The 19,642-nt window shown below is 36.4% G+C and overlaps 1 protein-coding gene across 2 annotated transcripts in view; it reads right to left on the bottom strand.

Moving 5' to 3' along the window:
• pard6a (par-6 family cell polarity regulator alpha) overlaps nucleotides 1–19,642 on the bottom strand; it is a 33,002-nt gene that overhangs the window by 3,080 nt on the left and 10,280 nt on the right. The gene's annotated exons all lie outside the window — the stretch shown is intronic.

Here is a 19,642-nt window from a genome sequence, read left to right as displayed (position 1 = left end):
TCCCCATCGTAAGTACACATTGATGGCCTAAGACTGGAACGAATCATTCATTGGAACGAATGTCTTTAATGCAACATTTAGTGGATATATATCTATGCACCAGTCTGCGTACACGTCACACACCAGGATGCGCCCGCGCCCTCAGATCACTTGGACGTGGTTGTGTTATAAGAGGTAAAAACAATATAAATACTGTTCGTTTTCTCACACAAACCGCTCGTTTCGTGTCTTAGGCCGTCAATGTGTACTTACGAATACGATGGGGAATTGTTTAATTTGGACGATGGGGAATTGTTTTAATTTGGACTTTGTGCATGCTCTCTGAGACAGTGACCACAGACCTGCATGATATGACTGTCAGACAAGAACGGTTTGACCTAAAAATATCAAAATTGAAACTACTGCGGAAAAAAAGACACCTACATCTTGGATGCCCTTCAGGTAAGCTAAAACATACCAAAATTTAATTTCAAAGTGAACTCTCCCTTTAACATTACAAAAAGTGCTATACACATACTACCGTTCTAAAGTTTTGGGTCAGTATGATTTTTCATGTTTTTAAGAGGTCTCTTATGCTCATCAAGGCTTTTTTTTATTAAAATACAGTAAAAACAGTAATATTATGAAATATCATTACAATTTATTTTATTTGAATATATTGTGAAATGTAATTTATTTCTGTAATGGCATCTTTCAGTGTCACATGATCCATCAGAAATCATTTCTAATATGCTGATTTGATGCTCAAGTAGCATTTCTTATTGTCAATGTTGAAAATAGAAAGTTCAAAAGCATTTATTTGAAATTTAAATCTTTTGTAACATTAAAAATGTCTTTACTGACACTTTTGATCGATTTAATGTGTTCTCCTTGCTGAAAAAAATATTTTAATTTCTTTCCAAATAAAAATGAAAAACTTACTGACCCCAAACTTTTGAAAGGCAGTGTTATACACACACACACACACACACACACACACACACACACACACAGCAAAAAACTGAATATAGAAAGGGAACCTCATTTTGCTTCCCAGACAACATTTATTTAAGGTGTGCTAAAGACTGAAACTATAGATAAACTGAGACGTGCTGCTTTCATCTCCCTTTCAAATTCTTCCTGTCGACTGGCCTAAAAAGAAAGAGACTCTCCTCACAACTCCATAAAAAACCACAATTTGTTCACTAAATTTAGAAAGATCTACTGTACAAACTGCAGTGCAGGTTTATCACTGGCATAAAATAATGTTCCCTGTTACTAAAAATGAACTCAAGGAGATACAAAGCACCTCGCTATGTTATTCACCATCTGTCCTACCAGCATCACATCACTGTGACCTCAATTATAAAACTGATCCCCATAAATCAATTTTAGATTTATTTTTTCAATGGTCTCTAAAAGAATTCAATATGACATTGATTGCTGAATGTTAATATAGAGGAATATAGTGGGGGGAGTGACCACATCATAATAAAAAACCGAGTGGCAGAAATGGATGGATGAACAAACAAGGATTGTAATAAATCTGTCCAAGGCACTTGCAATAGGTCAAGGGTCACGAGATGGAATCAGATTAAAAGGCAGATTAATCAAAGCCTCTCTCCCCACACATAATATTCACCGTTCAAAAGATCCAAACAATCACAGCTGATATGTCGGCTAGAAAAATGGAAAAAAAAACAAGCCTTGTTTTAGCCGATGAGCAGGTAACAGAGAACAGAGGGCCCTCCTGACTGGAATCTGGTGGGAGGTAACATGCGTCAGCAGAGAGAATGTTTTTGGTTATTTTTAAACTGCAGCAGGGGTTTTGAGCGTGGGTCTTCATGGAGAGGGATTTTTTTGTGATTATGAGAGCACAGCCTGCTGGGAGTAAAATAGCAGAAGCCATCAACACCTTCCCCTCAGTCTGCTGACTAACATTAAACTGTGTGCCTGTTTTCTGCATTGAGCTCATCTAGCTCTACAGCCTAATAGCAAGCATTCTAGATTATTACATTTTATGAAGATTTTGGGGTGTTCTGAGTGGTTGTGAGCGCATTGCTACACGGTTGCTAGGTGGTTACTTACTGGCCCAATGTTTATAGCATGGAAGGAACGATTTTAGTAAGGAACGGGTCCAGCTATATTTCCACTTGAGCTTGGTTCGGCACGACACACGATTATAAACCGTTCTCAGCCAGGAATTCCCAACATGGTTGGCGTGTAGTGATGTTGCCACTCACAATTGGTCACTTGTCTGTTGCCAGTTTCTCTGTAGCAGGCCAAGCATGCTATTTGAGATAAGTTAACAGTTAATAATAAAATTGAAAGAAATATCTGATCATCCCCCATAATGCTATTTCATATTGTCTGTAAAATCTTGCATTGTCTGTTATCAGTCCCACAATGGAAAATGAAACCATATCCGCACCAGCAGGGCCGGATCGGCACGGAATGGAACGGTTAAGCAATGAGAAAGGTTTGGCCCCACGGTGGAAAAGCATCTTAAGTCTCCTTAGGAAAAAAATGTATCCATCTTAAATGTGCGTATACCTTTATGTACAGTTTGGAAATATTATTTGTACCTTGGTGTGTTCATCTAGCATTTTTTATATGCAATATCCCAAAATTTGCATAAAAATGTGTCGATGGCAGTGTTATTTTTGTATTATTTATATACTATTATAGTATTTATTAAGATTTTTAATTAGCTTTTATTTTTATATTTTCAGTTTTCACCTAATTTATTTTTAGTAAATTTGTCAATTGTCTTTGCCATTTTTATTAGTTTTTTAAATAATTTATTTTTTATTTAAATTTTAGTTCTAGTAATTTTAGTACTTAATTTTATTTCAGTTATTTGCTACAGCAACATGATTTTTTTTAGGTTTTTAAAATTTATTTATACATTTTATTTCAATTAACGAAAACAATTTTTAATAGTTTGCGTTTTAGTGAACAATTACACTGGTGGATTGAAACCTTGCAAAAGACATTCTGGTCACGAAACATGTCTTCGGTCCCTTCCGGTTCCAAGTTTGTAGGATTGTTTTTCACTCATTTTATCATCGACCAGGCAAAAATCATAAATATATTCACTTTGAAAAGAAATAGCACAAACAGTGTACAAAGTTTAGCTTGATAACAGTACAAAGCTTAGTAGAATATTAAAAACATATATGCAATGCATCCCATACAATCTCCAACAACTTAAAATACGTTTCTTGGTTCAATCATTTCAAACCATCTGTGCCATCTGAAAGAAACGGCCCAGCATGCACCTCTAGAGGAGATCACATGATGGGGATTATATTAATTAGTCTGTTTGACTACAGGCCCAGGTTTGTCTTAAGAGCCACAAACAGTAGATTACCAGCTCACATTAATTAATTACCATCAGGCCCCAGGGGCTTGCATGTGGATGGGGTGATGGGCGGTGAACTCTGACCCCTGTGCTCATACGGAGAATACGACACTCTACAGAAGGCAAAAACAAGCCATGCACAAGCCATAATGTGTGTTTGTGTGACCCCATATTCAATCTGCTTAAATGTGTAAATATTGTAAAAATGTAAATATTTTGCCTGAGCACAGACAGTATGGTCCATTGCACATGACCGCCTGTGCCTGGCTATATTTATGAACACTGTATGTAGCTCATATAGTATGCAAGGCACACCGCCCCTCTCCCTGTCTCACTACATTAGTCTGGTGTCTGGACCCCCACTGAGATCAGGACAGCTTTTGTTATTAAACCTGCTCACGGGCTGGAGAGCGAGAGAGTTACCCAGGGAGAGGGATCCTGCCAGAGATGGGGATAACGGGCTGGCCTGAGGGTCTCCAGCAGGTCCAACAACGCTCATGGTTAATATGACCACGCTAACTCCCAGCCCTGCCTCCAAACTGCGCATTATGTGTTAAGACGTACAGCTAAAGTGCTAATTTACATGTGGGTGTGTACGTGTAGATTAGGTCAGTGAATTGTGTAATCTTGTAAACATTACTAATTAACAAAATGACGTGATGCATTGCTTAGAGATCAGAAGCTAATGCATCTCAAGGATGATTAAGAGATGCCATCCCGTCTCCCACACACATACACATCCTCACACAAACAATATATTCAAAGCTCCTGACTGCGACTAAAATGTTTGCAAATGTGAAAAAAAAGAAGAAGACTTTGTGACAATGATTCACATCTAGTCAGTCGGTACAAGCATGTGGACATTCATATGCATTTGTGTCTGTCTGTTATCGTCTTGTGAGCTGCGGTTAGTTATGAACACAGTGAGAGCTGTGATGTCCAATTTGTGAACAAATGACTCTTATGAGCCGGTTCTTTTTAATGAGACAGTTAAAAAGATCTTGAACTTGTATGCGAGTAAGCGGTTTGAATCAGACTCAGTCAGTCAGTAGCACAAATACAGTTGGGATTACTACAATAACAGTATCCAATGGGAATTAAACCACTTCTGAACAACCATCTTTATCTGTTTAACTAAAAACTTTCATTTTATTCTGGAGCTTTGACACATATATTGAGACTAACAATGAGAACCCACTTGCTCTCCTTAGTAACCATCACACTGGCAGTTTAGCTCAAAACAGCACGGTTTGCATGAAAAACTAGTCCAATTTTTCTGAAGAGACACGATCGCTTTATATGATGAATGGATCGAATTTAGGCTTTCATTTACATATAAACATTCATCAACTCACACATCAGTTGTGGTAAACAGAAGCTCAAGCATGTTTGCTTGACGTGCGAGAACCAGTGAGGTTCATTCTCATGTTACGCATCACATTTGAGCCTCCACAAGAACCAGTGAGGTTCATTCTCATGTTACGCATCACATTTGAGCCTCCACAAGAACCAATGAGGTTCATTCTCGTCTGTTACACCGTGTCCTAACTACACGTGACGATGCGCGATAAAATGTATATTTTTCATGTTAATCAGAGTTTTTGATTATGTAGCCTACTTGTCCATTTTCTTGCGATTGCCGTCAAGATTACTCTCTGGTGCTGTGCACTTGCCACGAGACTCCGCCCACACGCTGTTCTGATTGGCTGTGGGTTTTGATTGATTTCGACGCATCTCGCAGTCGCGTCGAGTGTGGACAGACAAATTATTTGTCGCTGGAATCTTCAAAAAGATCTTCATTTGTGTTCTGAATATGAACGAAAGTCTTACGGGTTTGGAACGACATGAGTTTTTTTTTTGTGAACTATCCCTTTAAATTTGTGTGAAACCAGATTAACTAGATTAATATACACTGTAAAAAGTGAATAGTTGGATCAACTTAAAAAAATTACTTCAATTGGTAACACCTAAAGAAATTAAGTTTTCTCAACTTAAATTATCATGTTTTATGAAAAACGTGATAATTTAAGTTGAGAAAACTTAATTTCTTTAGGTGTTACCAATTGAAGTAATTTTTTTAAGTTGATCCAACTGTTCACTTTTTACAGTGTATAACCACAATATGGGTAATCAAATGACCCTACTAATCATCAACCTGTTTCCAAAGCAACCATGCACTACTGCGATGCTGTATGTTTAGTTTTAGTTGGGTTCAGATCGAGATGCTGAGCTCTGAGTCAGACCTGTCAGAGTAACAACATCACTGAAGCTTTATCAGATTATTCTAGTCTGAAGGAGAAAGCAGCTAGGATTACCAATTAGACAGGAGGAGACAAAGACATTTTCTTTCTCAGGCAACACCGGAAAAAAATAATCTGTATTTGTCTTATTTAGAATAAACCTCATGTCTAAACCATAGTGGATAGAAAGGTGCAAGCATAAACCAAAACTCAAACACCAGACTGCAGAGAAAGTTTTTCACAAGCACTGACTCACCTGAAAAATACAATAAAACATCAAAACTCCTGCCAGGTGTCTGAGGCCTCCAGGCACAGACTGAGCAGAGCTTTGTGAACATTGCTTTCTGGATTACAAAGATACTGAGAGACTTTAGAGACTTCCTCAGACCCAGCGCACTGGGGAAGGGTTGTGCGGACAAGACAGATACGTAGTATCTAGTGCCATAGTAAAGTAACATATATGTTAATCGTATTAATAGACTATATCTTTATCGCATTAACTATATCGTATTAATAGAGTCTTTGTTCACTATATTGAGTATTTTTGCATTATTCAATAATACTCCGTATGACAATGTAAAATATGGTACCAATAGTACATTCACGTCTTGTAAGGAAAACAACATTGATGTAGAAGAACTGTTCAACAAAACCTCAATTCTTCTCAAACCAATATCAGAACATCATTACTTCCTCTCCGGTTCCTTGGTGAAGTATATTATTGTAGAACAGGATAGCTTATTGACTCATGATGCTGCCTCCGAGGCTGTGTGTTATGCTAGTATAGGGGAGCTTATTTACCCAGGGTTAACACCTAATAATGTGGTGTTATGGCAGGGCTGGACAGCTTATTGACTGCGATCCTACACAGGACATTGGTAGGTTATTAGCAGAGTCATATATCATGCTGAACGTGGAGCCAGTGTCTCTCACCAGCAGAGAATGGCTGCTGTGTGTTTGAGGTTTTGATGTGATATTGGACCTGCATTGAGTCAATGTATGACAATATGAATTGAATTAAATTGAACGTGTTAATTCTGTTAGAGAAAGTAACTTTTATCTTAATGCAAATGTAGGGCTGTCAATCAATTAAACGTTTTAATCAAATAAGTTATAAATAATAAGTCAATTAATGAAATCATAATATATGAATATATTAACTGAATATATTAATATAAAATCATAAATCCTATATATTTTAAATAAACATAATAATGGATAATTATTTATTTAATTAATTATATACATATTTTATTGATATGCCAATTAATTAATAAATGAACAATTTAATGTTTTAAATTATTAAACAATTAGTATTTCATATATATATATATATATATATTCAATCATATATAATCATGTATAATTATTTGATTTATTATACATCAATATTATATATATATATATATATATATATATATATATATATATATATATATATATATATATATATATATATATATATATATATATATATATATAAATAAATGATGTATAATAAAATCAAATAATATATAAATATATATATAATTAGATATGACAATTAATTATTAAATTAACTATCAATTTAATGTTTAAATTATTAAACAATTATTAGTATTATTATTGTCATTTAATGTACTGTATATGTGTGTGTGTGTGTTTTAATCAATTAGCAAGCCAATAAATGTAAATATTAACTATAATAATTGAAAATTAATATTAAATCATAAATCCTAATAAATTAAATATCATATATAATAATGCATAATTTTTTCATTTAATTTATTATACATTAATTATATAGAATTAGATATGGTAATTATTTATTAAATTAACTCAGTTATTAGTATTTTAATTATTAGTAACTGTTTTTATTAGTATTATTATTTAATTTGTTATATACCAATTATTTCCATATTTTATATATTTTATATATATATATATAAATAATTTTTACTATTACTATACTATTTTACTATATATTATTGTACTAAATAAACATTAAATTGACAGCCCAAGTACTGACTCTTGTCCATTACCAAACCTCAAAAGATGTGGTGTGGCCTTCAGCACAGTCCATTAGCCAGGGTTCTGGACAGTGTTGTCTCTGTCAGTCTCTCTGTAGACTTCAGGCAGGAACAAAGCACAGGTGGACAAGCTTGTCAAGATGAATAAAACAGGGTGGCAGCTGGAGAGCACAGAGGACCAGACACCTGATGCTGTTAGAGGAAGGCAGGTGACACTGTCACGTGGATCTGGATCTTATCACCCTCATGGCCTAGTGACAGAGAAGTATCGCTTTCCATTTGTGCTAAAAAAAGAAAATCTTTTTTTTTTTTTTTTTTTTATTACTCTTTTACTGCTGTAAATATATTTTCAAGTGAAGTCTTCTTTAATACATATGTTGCTTCATAAATAAGCTTAAAGTCTGCTAAGTACAGCGCAGTACAGATAACAAAAACAGATTCAACGCGCAAAACTCTGCTTGTACCAATGCTTCTGCTACACAGCATTGTTCGGTTTATGTGGGAAGTGAGATTACTGTGACCTGTATTAATATGGGCACTGAAATGAATAGGCTCTGCTCATCAGTGAGAAACAGGCTTAAATGTTATCATCTTCTGTGAATGTCTGATGTAGGATGTTTGTCTAGTTCTGCATCTGTCCCATGTACTTCCACCCCATCATTCAGTAGAGTGCCTATGGCTTTGTTTGGGTGTGGCTGTCTGAAGTTCACTGCTCTCACACACACACACACACAACTGGTACATGTGCATGGTCCTGACTGTCTGACCTCATCCTCTGTTACCACCATCTGGAGACTAACCCTTAGCCATATGGTCACCACGACAACGGCAATCCCCACTGCCACACGTGCTTAAGAGTTTAAGATCCGATCAAACTTAGAACTGAACACTGAGACACTTACAGACACTGCCACACTTGTGCGTTCAGCATGTTTTTTGATCCCAAATAATAACAGAAATAATTAGCCACTCAGTTAGATTTGATTTCAGCATGCTCTGAGAAACACACAAACCGTTACATCACAATCACGCATTCATAATTAATGCTCACACACTACTGTTCAAAAGTTTGGGGTCAGTACATTTTTTTTAATGCTTTTGAAAGACTACTCTTATGCAAAACGACAGTAAAAAACAGTAATATTGTGAAATATTATTGCAATTTAAAATAACTTTTAATTATTTATTCCTGTGATGTCAAAGCTGAATTTTCAGCATCACTACTCCAGTCTTTAGTGTCACATGATCCTTCAGAAATCATTCTAATATGCTGATTTGTTGTGGAAACCACCACTATAAAAAAAAAAAATCCAGGACTCTTTGATGAATAGAAATTAATAAATGTCTTTCCTGTAAATTTTGATCAACTTAATGCATTCTTGCTGAATAAAAGGGATTCATTTGTTACAACAAAAAACAAAACAAGAACAAAAAAATATTTTAGTGGTAGTGTATAATGTATCTTGCAATAAAGTGTTTTGACAGAGTGTGAGTGCAGTGTACCTGTGCTCTGAATCAGGAACTAATGACTATTGGACTGAGGTTTAAAAAAAAGAAAAAAATTATTGGGTGATGGGATTACTTCATATGCTGATGAGAACTGGCTGCTAATCCCAAATGATTAATGCTGACACACACACACACACACACAGATACAGCTCACATTTAGTTCACCGAAAAGAAAATCATGTCATCATTCACTCACACTCATCTGTTTTCAAACTTGTCTTCCATGGAACAGAAACGGAAAAGCTAGGCAGAATATAAAGTAACAAAGTATTCTATATGACTCATGCCCTACATTCCAAGTCTTCTCTGTTATGCTGGTGTATAACCAGGGCCTGGGGGAAAAATGCCACAGAAAGTGACAAACATGCCCATGTAGTGAATTCCTCTTCATTCTGTTATCTAACATGTAATATATTTAATAACATTTAATTTGAGTCCTATCTAGTGATGTGTTTAGTGCCTCTGCAGATCCTGTAGTGACCTCAGAGGTAAAAGTTGGTGAATGTAGCCTATTGCTAATATGAAAAAAAAAAAAAAAAGAAGCATTTATTGGTAACAGAACACTTTACAATAAGGTTAACTAACCATGAGCAATATATTTGTTACATATTATTAATCTTTGTTAATGTTAGTAAATAAAAATCCAGTTCTTCATTGTTTGTTCATGTTAGTTCACAGTGCATTAACTAATGTTAACAAAAACAACGTTTAATTTTAAAGGTATAGCGGAGGATTTTCCCGAATTTTAGAAAAGAACCGCCCTCTCCACTTTTTGAAAAAATGCACATGCGCAACACTCTACCTGCTCCCGAGAGGGAACGCCTATTAAACGTGTGCACGAGAGAGCATGCACGAGCTAATCATAGCTTACATTAACTTTTACTAGCAGTGATTTTAAACGGATTTCTCCAAATAGCATGCCAAACTTTACCTGTCAAGTAGAAACTTCGCGACTGAGGCATCAGTGGGAAGCCCAACCTGTGTTTTGAGCGCACGCCATCGTGTGAATCGTGTGCACGAGCACGTACGACGGCCTTACGTAAACATATCACCAGAATGATTGACACTTAGGAGGACCAATAGTTTTGATGATCCACCCGGAAAAAGAAAATCCTCCGCTATACCTTTAATAATGCATTAGTAAATGTCAACATTAAGATTAATAAATGCTGAAGAAGTATTGTTTATTCTTAGTTCATGTCATGATAATGTAGAGATAACTAATATCAAATCATTTTGTAGTGTTACCCGTTTATTTGATCAAAAATAAAGTAAAAGCAGTAATATTGTGAAATATTATTAATTTAAAATAACTGAATGTTATTTATTCCTGTGATGCAAAGCTGAATTTTCAGCATCATTACTCCAGTCTTCAGTGTCACATGATCCTTCAGAAATCATTCTAATATGCTGATTTGATGCTCAAGAAACATTTATTATTATTATCAATGTTAAAAACAGTTGTGCTGCAGCTGCTTAATATTTTTGTTGAAACCGTGATAAAAAAAAATCATGATTCTTTGATGAATTGAAACTTCAAATGCATTTATTTACTTTTTTTAAATAGAAATCTTTTTTAACATTAAAAATGTCTTTCCTGTCAATTTTGATCAACTCAATGCATCCTTTCTGAATAAAAGTGTCAATTTCTTTCGTTCTTACTAATCCCAAACTTTTGAATAGCAGAGCATATTATTGATGTTGATTTGATAGAGAAGAGACAATTTCTCTTACTAAAAATGTATTCCAATTAATTGATTTAATTGTAGTATTTGCTGTGGCTAGAAGAAGAAAAATGCACTAAAAAAGCAAAAGTGCACCTAAATACACCCTCAAGTGGGCAACTACTGTACATTTCTGATACTGTTATGATGTGTACTTTTTTTGTCAAATTTGGAGCTTGGAAAAGAGCTGGATGTTCTCTTTTTGTGTGCCGTAATCCTAAATATGATACTACAGACATCAGTCAGAGTTCACATGCTTTTGTGTTGCTTCTCCCACTTAGTTAAAAAAGGTAATAGTAAAATGAAGTTCTCCCAATCAAACAAAAAGTACTTCCTATGCTGACTTCCTCCTTGAGGTGATGAGGAAACACAGCTTCCCCTTCCAACCTTTGCCGTTTATGAGATGACACTGACATAGAAAGATCCTCTTGTCTTCTCATATGTTCTCCTGGACCAATTGTGTGGTGATGCTTGCACTGCTAAATGCTGTGCTGAATGGAAAGAATGATAAACAGCTATTCCCAGCAACACCGCTGACTACAGAGCAACTATACGAACAGCTCGCATTCTCTCCATAATCCGCATGTCAACAGCTGGAAGGTCGAGCAAGCATTCTTTTTATTTTGCACCGTCCCTCTCGAGCGCAGCACACACCCTTATGTTTCACACATTTCTGTGCTTTTTCCCACTTTTTGACGTAATGCATATTTCTGACTTTCTGTCAACAATTTTGCATAGTGTCTCACAAATGGCCCTATAAATAAACTTGCGTGTCATCCAGGGAGTGGTCACTATCAGAACCCAGTCTAACATTAGCCACAACCAGTTTAGCAAGTACTCAGTTAAAAATGGAAGCAATGTAATCTCTGTCACGGAATCTGTTCTTCACTACGGTATGGTAGTCACTTGTGGAGTGTGGAGGAGACCGGTAAATCCATCTCAAACCTGCCTTTGTGCTTTCATTTGCCCTTTGATTGTCTTGGCATCATACCTGTACCGGCTACTGACCTGTCGGGAACAGTAAAGCAGATGTGCACTGATAAAACAAATGTAAATATTGGACTGATCACCTCTCATGGCTGTAGATTTGGCTCTTAAAAGGATGAGTCACCCAAAATACTTCCTCTTCCTCGTGTTTTTTTTCCTCTGTGGAACACAACAGGGGAATTTCTGAAGAATACCCTGGACGCTTTTTAATATAAAAGTGAATGGGGAATGGGAATGTCAAAAAGTTCCCAAAAAATGGTGTATAAGACTAACTTTTCTGAAGCTATATGCTAACTTTATGGGAGAAACTGACCAACATTTAAGCCATTATTCTTATAAGAAATCTCTGCCGTGGAGCAACACTACCGTTCAAAATGTTGGGGTCGGAAATATCTTTTTATGTTTTTGGAAGTAGTATGTTATGCTCATCCTGCATTAGTAAAAACAGTAACATTGTGAAAAGTTATTACAATTTTAATTTACTCCAATACTCCAGTAAAATACTCCAGGCTTTAGTGTCAAATGATGTTTTAGAAATTAGAGATGCTCCGATACGGATTTTTGGAGCCAATACGACCACCGATTTCTTGTCATCATGATCAGCCGATGTTGATCCCGATCCCGATCATTCAAGCTTTATATATGTGATAAGTCAGCTCTCTGTCTCCGTTAACCCCTTACACCCTGAAGGCATTTTAATGATTTCACATGATTTCAGGTGGCATATAAGTAATGGCTTTTAGTAACTCAAGGTATCATCAAGTACTGTACATGGTCTCATAGAAAAACTTTCAAATTGTGAAGAAAATAGATTTTGATCATTTTTGGAGGTTATGTTACAACACTGCTGAGAAACCCCCAGAAAAAGTGATGCAATTTATTGATTTACTTTGTTATTTTTCATGCTTGACGACATGATGACCAGGGCTTGACATTAACACATAAATCATAGAATGTGATTATTGGCTGATACTGATAGATCGGAGCATCCCTATCATCCCAGCATTCTTTGATGAATAGAACTTTCAAAAGAACAGCATTTATTTGAAATAGAAAACGTTTGTAACAATGTAGAAGTCTTTACTGTCACTTTTGATCAATTTAATGCATCTTTGCTGAACAAAAGTATTATTATATGCTTTTTACAATGACATCAATGCATTGCACCAGGTTTGATGTTCAATTCAACATTTGAATTGAAACATTAAATTAAATTGTGACTAAAACTACATTTTCTTTCTGTTAATTGCATAAAGCTATCCTATGGATTTCTAATATAGCACACAATTTGAACTAGTTGGACTTGTTTTATTGTCTTTTTAAGGTGTTATTTTGACCAGTGGCGGCTCGTCAGGGGAGGCACAGCCTACCCAAAATATTGAGGTGGAAATGGGAGAAGGACGATTTAATGTTAACAAAATTCACAGTTATTCATTTCGTGTCTCAGAATGTGTTTTTATTGATTATAATTTCAGTGTAACCACCGCGCTCTTCCCCGAATGTGCCGAATCTGTGAAACGCGAGTCTGAGGGGATAAAGAAGGGGAGGCAAATCCATAGCTGGAGACTTGTGCCTCTGTTGGTAAATATTTTTTTGCCAATCACCAGAGTATTTCGCTTTCAGCGATTAGGGGTGTTTAGAAAAGTAACATGGCAGAGGAGGCTAGCCTTCCTTGGTATATCAACCAATCATCGAAGAGACGTAAATTACGTGCTATTCGTTTGAACTGCTACCGCTGATGTACCAACTACGTATGAAGAGTAGAGAAGGTATTGAATATTTGATCGCAAACAAATTTACCAAACCACCATTCGAATAACAGCTACAAATTAAAAATGAAGCAAGACCCCACATCTATAGAGAGCCTAAGTCCCGCCCCTCCGCTTCCGGCTCATGGGACCTTATTTCGGAAAAAATATGTATGGAAGTCAATGGCGAGAGATAACTTATCTTTTTATTCCGTCTGAACTGTGCCCTGAACTACACATATGATGTTTGCCAATTTAAAAGGTAATTATGAAAGTAAAGAAAGTCGCAGTTTGTCATAAAACAGAAGAGTAACGTTTAGTTTTATGTGAAAATTGCTCAATGAACTACATCTCTTGTCTCGCACTATGTGCGTCACAAGATCCGTTGCTCGTATGTGTGTATTCTGGCTCAAAACACTCAGGCATGACGGCGTAACGTTACCATTATAATGTAAGACTATAGAAACAATGACTGACGTTAGCTTCAGTAAAGTTAGCTTCATTCATTGAGAGAAAAGGTATGACGTCGCATGTGCGCCTTCTGGGTTTGTAGTCTTTGTAATTACGTATTTTCACAGTCTTATACCTCAGCAGTTTTACATCAAGCTGCGACTTTCTTGACTTTAAAATGTATCTTTTAAATTGACAAACATCATATGTGTAAATCAGGGCACAATTCAAACGAGATCAAAATATTTGTTGTCTCTCGCCATTGACTACCATACAATGTTTTTCCGAAATAAGGTCCCATGGTGGTCGACCGGAAGGGGAGGGACTTAGGCTCTCTATAGGCTAAGCTAAGATATAGGCTCCAGCAATCAGCTTCACTAAACGCCCGAACGGACATTTAAAGGACAGAAGGATGGATTTTGCTTCAAGTGATAGGCTGGAAAAGAAGGCAAAAAAGAAATTGACAAAAGTGACAAAAAAAAGCCATTTTAAAGCAGTTAAAAATAAATAAATAAATAAATCATTGGGAGGTGATCCGACCACCTCCTCTATTTTAAAAGCCACTATAGCCGCCACTGATTTAGACCTATTTGAAGCTTGACAGCTTAGGTCAATATGAACTGTCCTTGAACGGAAAGTGCTTCGACATTTCTCCCTTTGTTTTTCAAGGAAAAATAGTAACATACAGTTTTGGAACGACTTGAGGGTGCGAAAATAAATGACAGAACTTTCATTTGGGTGAACTTCCTTCAAATGTCCTTACAACAGGAAACAAAGACAATGTGATAAGTATGAAACAGTGTTGAAATACAAAACATGTTACAGTATCTTTCTTTCCACTGGATCCCTTTCTTTTTCTTTCCTTTTCGGTCATCTGTTTTTCATGACTCTTTTTTGGAGCACTTTCAAAGCAGCACAGTGCAAATGGATTATTTTTGATGGTAACTGTTGAGATGATGTTTCCATATCATCCAAGATGTCAAAACAAAAACAGCATGGTACATCGACATGCCATCCAGATAACCCTGTGTACTATACATAGCGAAGTCATTAAGTATAAACAAGTGCAGGCATGAAAACACAGTACTACACACACGCGCGCACACACACACACACACACCCACCCTAGGGTGCAGAACAGCTGCTGAATCCTCAGATCATTGTGCACAGAATGGGCATGTGGGGAAATATCCTTCCCATTCTTCCGCTTCCTTCTAAAACCAGCAATAAAGCTGATGGGATTTACACCTGCTTGCCACATATGATTCTCCTCACTTATTAGCTGAGGACACACTGCCACACACTCGACTCATTCAACCAAGATGTTTAAGAAAAGGGAGATAGTACAGAAAGTTATTTTGCTTCAAAGGGGTTTCTGCCTATAGACAGTGCCAGTTACTAATAAGACACAGAGTTTCTCTTGAATTCAATATAGTCACACACACACATCTTCCTCTGTGCACTCTTGAGGTGTGACAGCCAACAAAAAAAAAAACATCTCTAGGCTCTGGGGTCTCTCTTGAAGTGCCTGTCTTATTAGCCATGCGTTCTCAACGTGGAGAGAAAACCTAGAGAGCTTTGACAGTTAAAAAACCCAGAGTCTTTGTTACACTTCTGTTCCTCATCTTTTCTTTGAGATTTCTCTTTCTGTGTCAAGTCTGCCACTTCTATGAAAAGACTGTATACCGTCTTTACATTTTCACTGCGGCAGGAAATTTTATATATTCATTCATTTTTTAATATATACAGTATATATCGCAAGTTTCATGAAACGAATACTGTAAGTAATTTTGAAACTCTGCACTCTTAATACAAACTTTTTTTCCCCAAAGAGGCTAAAATAGTAGATTTCTTTTTGTTTCTTTCCTGGGAAGCGACCCACAACCTTACTTTACCTTTTAAATTAGACTGATTATTATTATTAATCAATCTAATTCACAAATTTTCTTGCTTTAAAAAAAAAAAAAAATTCTGCAGTATAATGTCAAACAAACTAGGGGATGTGTCTGTTTGTTCCATTTACCCATCATACCCGTTTACACAATCACATGCTTCGTCACTTTTAGCTTGAGGGTAAACACTTCCTTCACACTGCTCAATGAACCTTGATAAAGTATTAGAAAAAATTAATATCAAGAGTGATGGCATGACTTATATCAAACCATGACAGATTCATAGCAGGGGAGATTATATATCCTACTCTGAATTCAAAATGAAATAATTTATTCCAATAAAAAAAATGTATGTTTCTCCCTATTGGTCCCCCAAAAGTTGCATGGCTGTGTGTAACTGGTCCCCATCTGCTCAGGGAACACCATTATCTGCTGGGGTGAATGAGTGTATGACCACTCAGTGGGATGAGCTCATACTAAAAGCCAGATCAATCTCTGTCTCAGTCTAAAAGCCCCAATCAGAGATATGCGGATGGGGTCGAGATCTGATTAGGGACCGCTGATAATCCCACCAGCTCACGGGATACATCACGTCCTCGTGTCAATCAATCTATTCACGACCAGTGTGTTACATTTATGGCTAGCAGAAAACCTTAAAAACAGCTGTGTTTGTTCTCGCTTTCTGCGTGATTGTGTTACTGGGATTATTGTAAACAAGTATGTAAACCCAAATGCAACTCGAACTCAAATATTGTAGTTAATTTGCTTGAAGTTCAAATAAAGCAATATATTACTTTGACCTTTTTTTTACAAGCATTTGTCAGATTGCCTTATATGTAGTTATATAGTTAGGCTAAAAATTGTAATTAATTCATCTGTCATCATTTACTCACTCTCATATTGTAAACCCGTACACTCTTCAGTACACTCACTGTAAAAAAAGAGTTTATTTTCAACCCTAGTTGGCGTATTTCCCCCTGTAAATTAAATTAGACATTTTTTACAGACCATAAAAGGGAATGTTTAGCAACATGTCAAAGCTACTCTTTTCTGCACAATGAAAATAAATGGTGATCAGGTCTGTCAAGCAACAAAAATGACACAAAAAAAACAAAAGTAGTCCATAATGACTTGTGAACTCTATTCCAAGTATTTTTACTCACTGAAAATGTAAACAAAATCCAATTTGGCCACAAGAACCATTGATGTCAAACCTGGCATCTGGTGGAGTACTATGCTTTTTGTCAATTATGACATTCATTCAGGACATTCAAATGATGAGAATTTACGTTTTTATGTGAACTATTCCTCACCATATAAATCTAACATGGCCATTTATATTTGCAGATATCCATATTAAATGTTCAGCCACACAGTTGTTCTCCAGATGGGCGGCGTTTTCTTTTCGCATCATGCTGATGCATTTAAAAACACATTCCTAAAAACATGTCCCGCCAGTTGTTAGTTCCTGTTGTTTTGCTGACAATGTCGACCATCAGACGTCATTTAACCTGCAGCAGAGGTGCCCGATCCTGTTCATAGAGATCTACCTACCTGCAGCACCTGTCCAACATGCCCGTTTGTAATTACCAAGTGCTCCTGAAGATCTTGATTAGCTGTTTCAGGTGTGTTTGATCAGGGTTGGAGCTGAACTGCTGGAAGGTAGATCTCCAGGAACAGGATTGGGCACCCCTGAGCTACATTAATAAGCTAAAATACCTCAATAAATGCACTAGCACTACACAGTAAAATTACATCAGTATCCCCTAGTCTCTTGAATAACCTCACAGTTATAGGGGAAGTTCATGTGAAGCACCAAGCCGTAAAATGAACCGGTGTTATCTAGTATTACTGATCAGAGGGAAGTAAAGTAAGCATTTGTCACCCAGATGCTTTTATCATGATCTGAAGAGAGTCAGAGCTGTGATAATTAGGTACATTAATAAAGACTAAGGTGGAAGGAGTGAAGGTGAGCTTAGTGATCTAAACAATAAGCACAGCAGTACATGGGAATTGTGGGTACTCTACAAATTTAACAAAGTAAGCCACATTAAAGGATTAGTTCACCTCAAAGTTGAAAATTGTGTCATCATTTACTCACCCTCAAGTTGTTTTAAACCTGTATGAATTTCTTTCTTCTGCTGAACACAAAGAAAGATATTTTGAAGAATGTCGGTAAACAGACAGACTTGGGTCCCATTGACTTCCATAGTAGGAAAAAAAAATACTATGGAAGTCAATGGGACCCAAGTTACAGACATTCTTCAAAATATCTTTCTTTGTGTTCAGCAGAAGAAAGAAACACATACAGGTTTGAAACAACTTGAGGGTGAGTAAATGATAACACAATTTTCAACTTTGAGGTGAACTAATCCTTTAATGCTAGTGTAACCCCTCCGGTTCTAGCGCCAGCAGGCCCGGAGTGGGTAATCGGGAGAATCGGGAGAATTCCCGGTGGGCCGCTTCACTTTTGGGCCGGTCGAGGAATTTTTTTTTTGTTTGTTTGTTTTTTTGTCACATTTCAATGTCACGTTAGTTACATGGGCTACACACGTTTCGCATTCTGACACCGCAGCGCGCAGCCTCTGCATGGGTTGTACCATGTGAGGGAGTTCTCCCCTCCCCTCCGATAGAGTTGGTTGGGTTAGTCCGTCTTTTCCAAAACGTTTTCTCAGGTAGGCTACCGCGGCACCACCGGCGCCTACCGAAAGCTGGGCCGGCCCTACCGTAACGGTACACGTCAGGGAGGATGGATGGGAGGAAGAGGCCAGGAGGTATGGAAGCTTTGTTTCCGCCACAGAATAAAACATTTTAAAAGATAATTGCGACTTTTTATCTCACAATTGCGAGTTTACATCTCGCAATTCTGACTTTATTTCTCAGAATTGCGATATATAAAGTCAAAATTGCGTGAAATCAAGTTGCAATTGCGTGTTATAAAGTCAGAATTGCGAGATATAAATTCAGAATTGTATGAAATAAAGTCGCAATTGCTTCTTATAAAGTCAGAACTGCGTGAAATAAAGTAGCAATTGCTTATAAAATCAGAACTGCAAGATATATAGTCGCAATTGTGTGTTATAAAGTCAGAATTGCAAGATATAAAGTCAGAATTGTGTGAAATAAAGTTGCAGTTGCTTATAAAGTCAGAACTGCAAGATATATAGTCAGAATTGTGATATAAAGTCGCGTTATAAAGTCAGAATTGCGAAATATAAAGTCAGAATTGTGTGAAATAAAGTCGCAATTGCTTATAAAATCAGAACTGCAAGATATATAGTCAGAATTGTGTGATATAAAGTCGCAATTGTGTGTTATAAAGTCAGAATTGCAAGATATAAAGTCAGAATTGAGTGAAATAAAGTCGCAATTGCTTCTTATAAAGTCAGAATTGCAAGATATAAAGTCAGAACTGCGTGAAATAAAGTTGCAGTTGCTTATAAAGTCAGAACTGCAAGATATAGAGTCAGAATTGTGATATAAAGTCGCGTTATAAAGTCAGAATTGCGAAATATAAAGTCAGAATTGTGTGAAATAAAGTCGCAATTGCTTCTTATAAAGTCTAAGTGAATTATTATTTAACCTTTACATTATTTGTTAACCCATGGTATTAATACAAACTACACAATAGTAAGAGCCGAACTGTTGCTTCATTTATCCAATTTAGAAAAAGTGCTAATTTGGAATTCCACCATGGAAAAAGTGGGCCGGTCTTGGGCCTGAAACTCCCGGGCTGAAAA

Source organism: Squalius cephalus (genome assembly GCF_949319135.1).
Source record: "Squalius cephalus genome assembly, chromosome: 6".
In the NCBI taxonomy this organism is placed as follows: domain Eukaryota; kingdom Metazoa; phylum Chordata; class Actinopteri; order Cypriniformes; family Leuciscidae; genus Squalius; species Squalius cephalus.
Note: the sequence above shows the minus strand (reverse complement) of the source record. Positions and strands in the feature narration are given on the sequence as shown.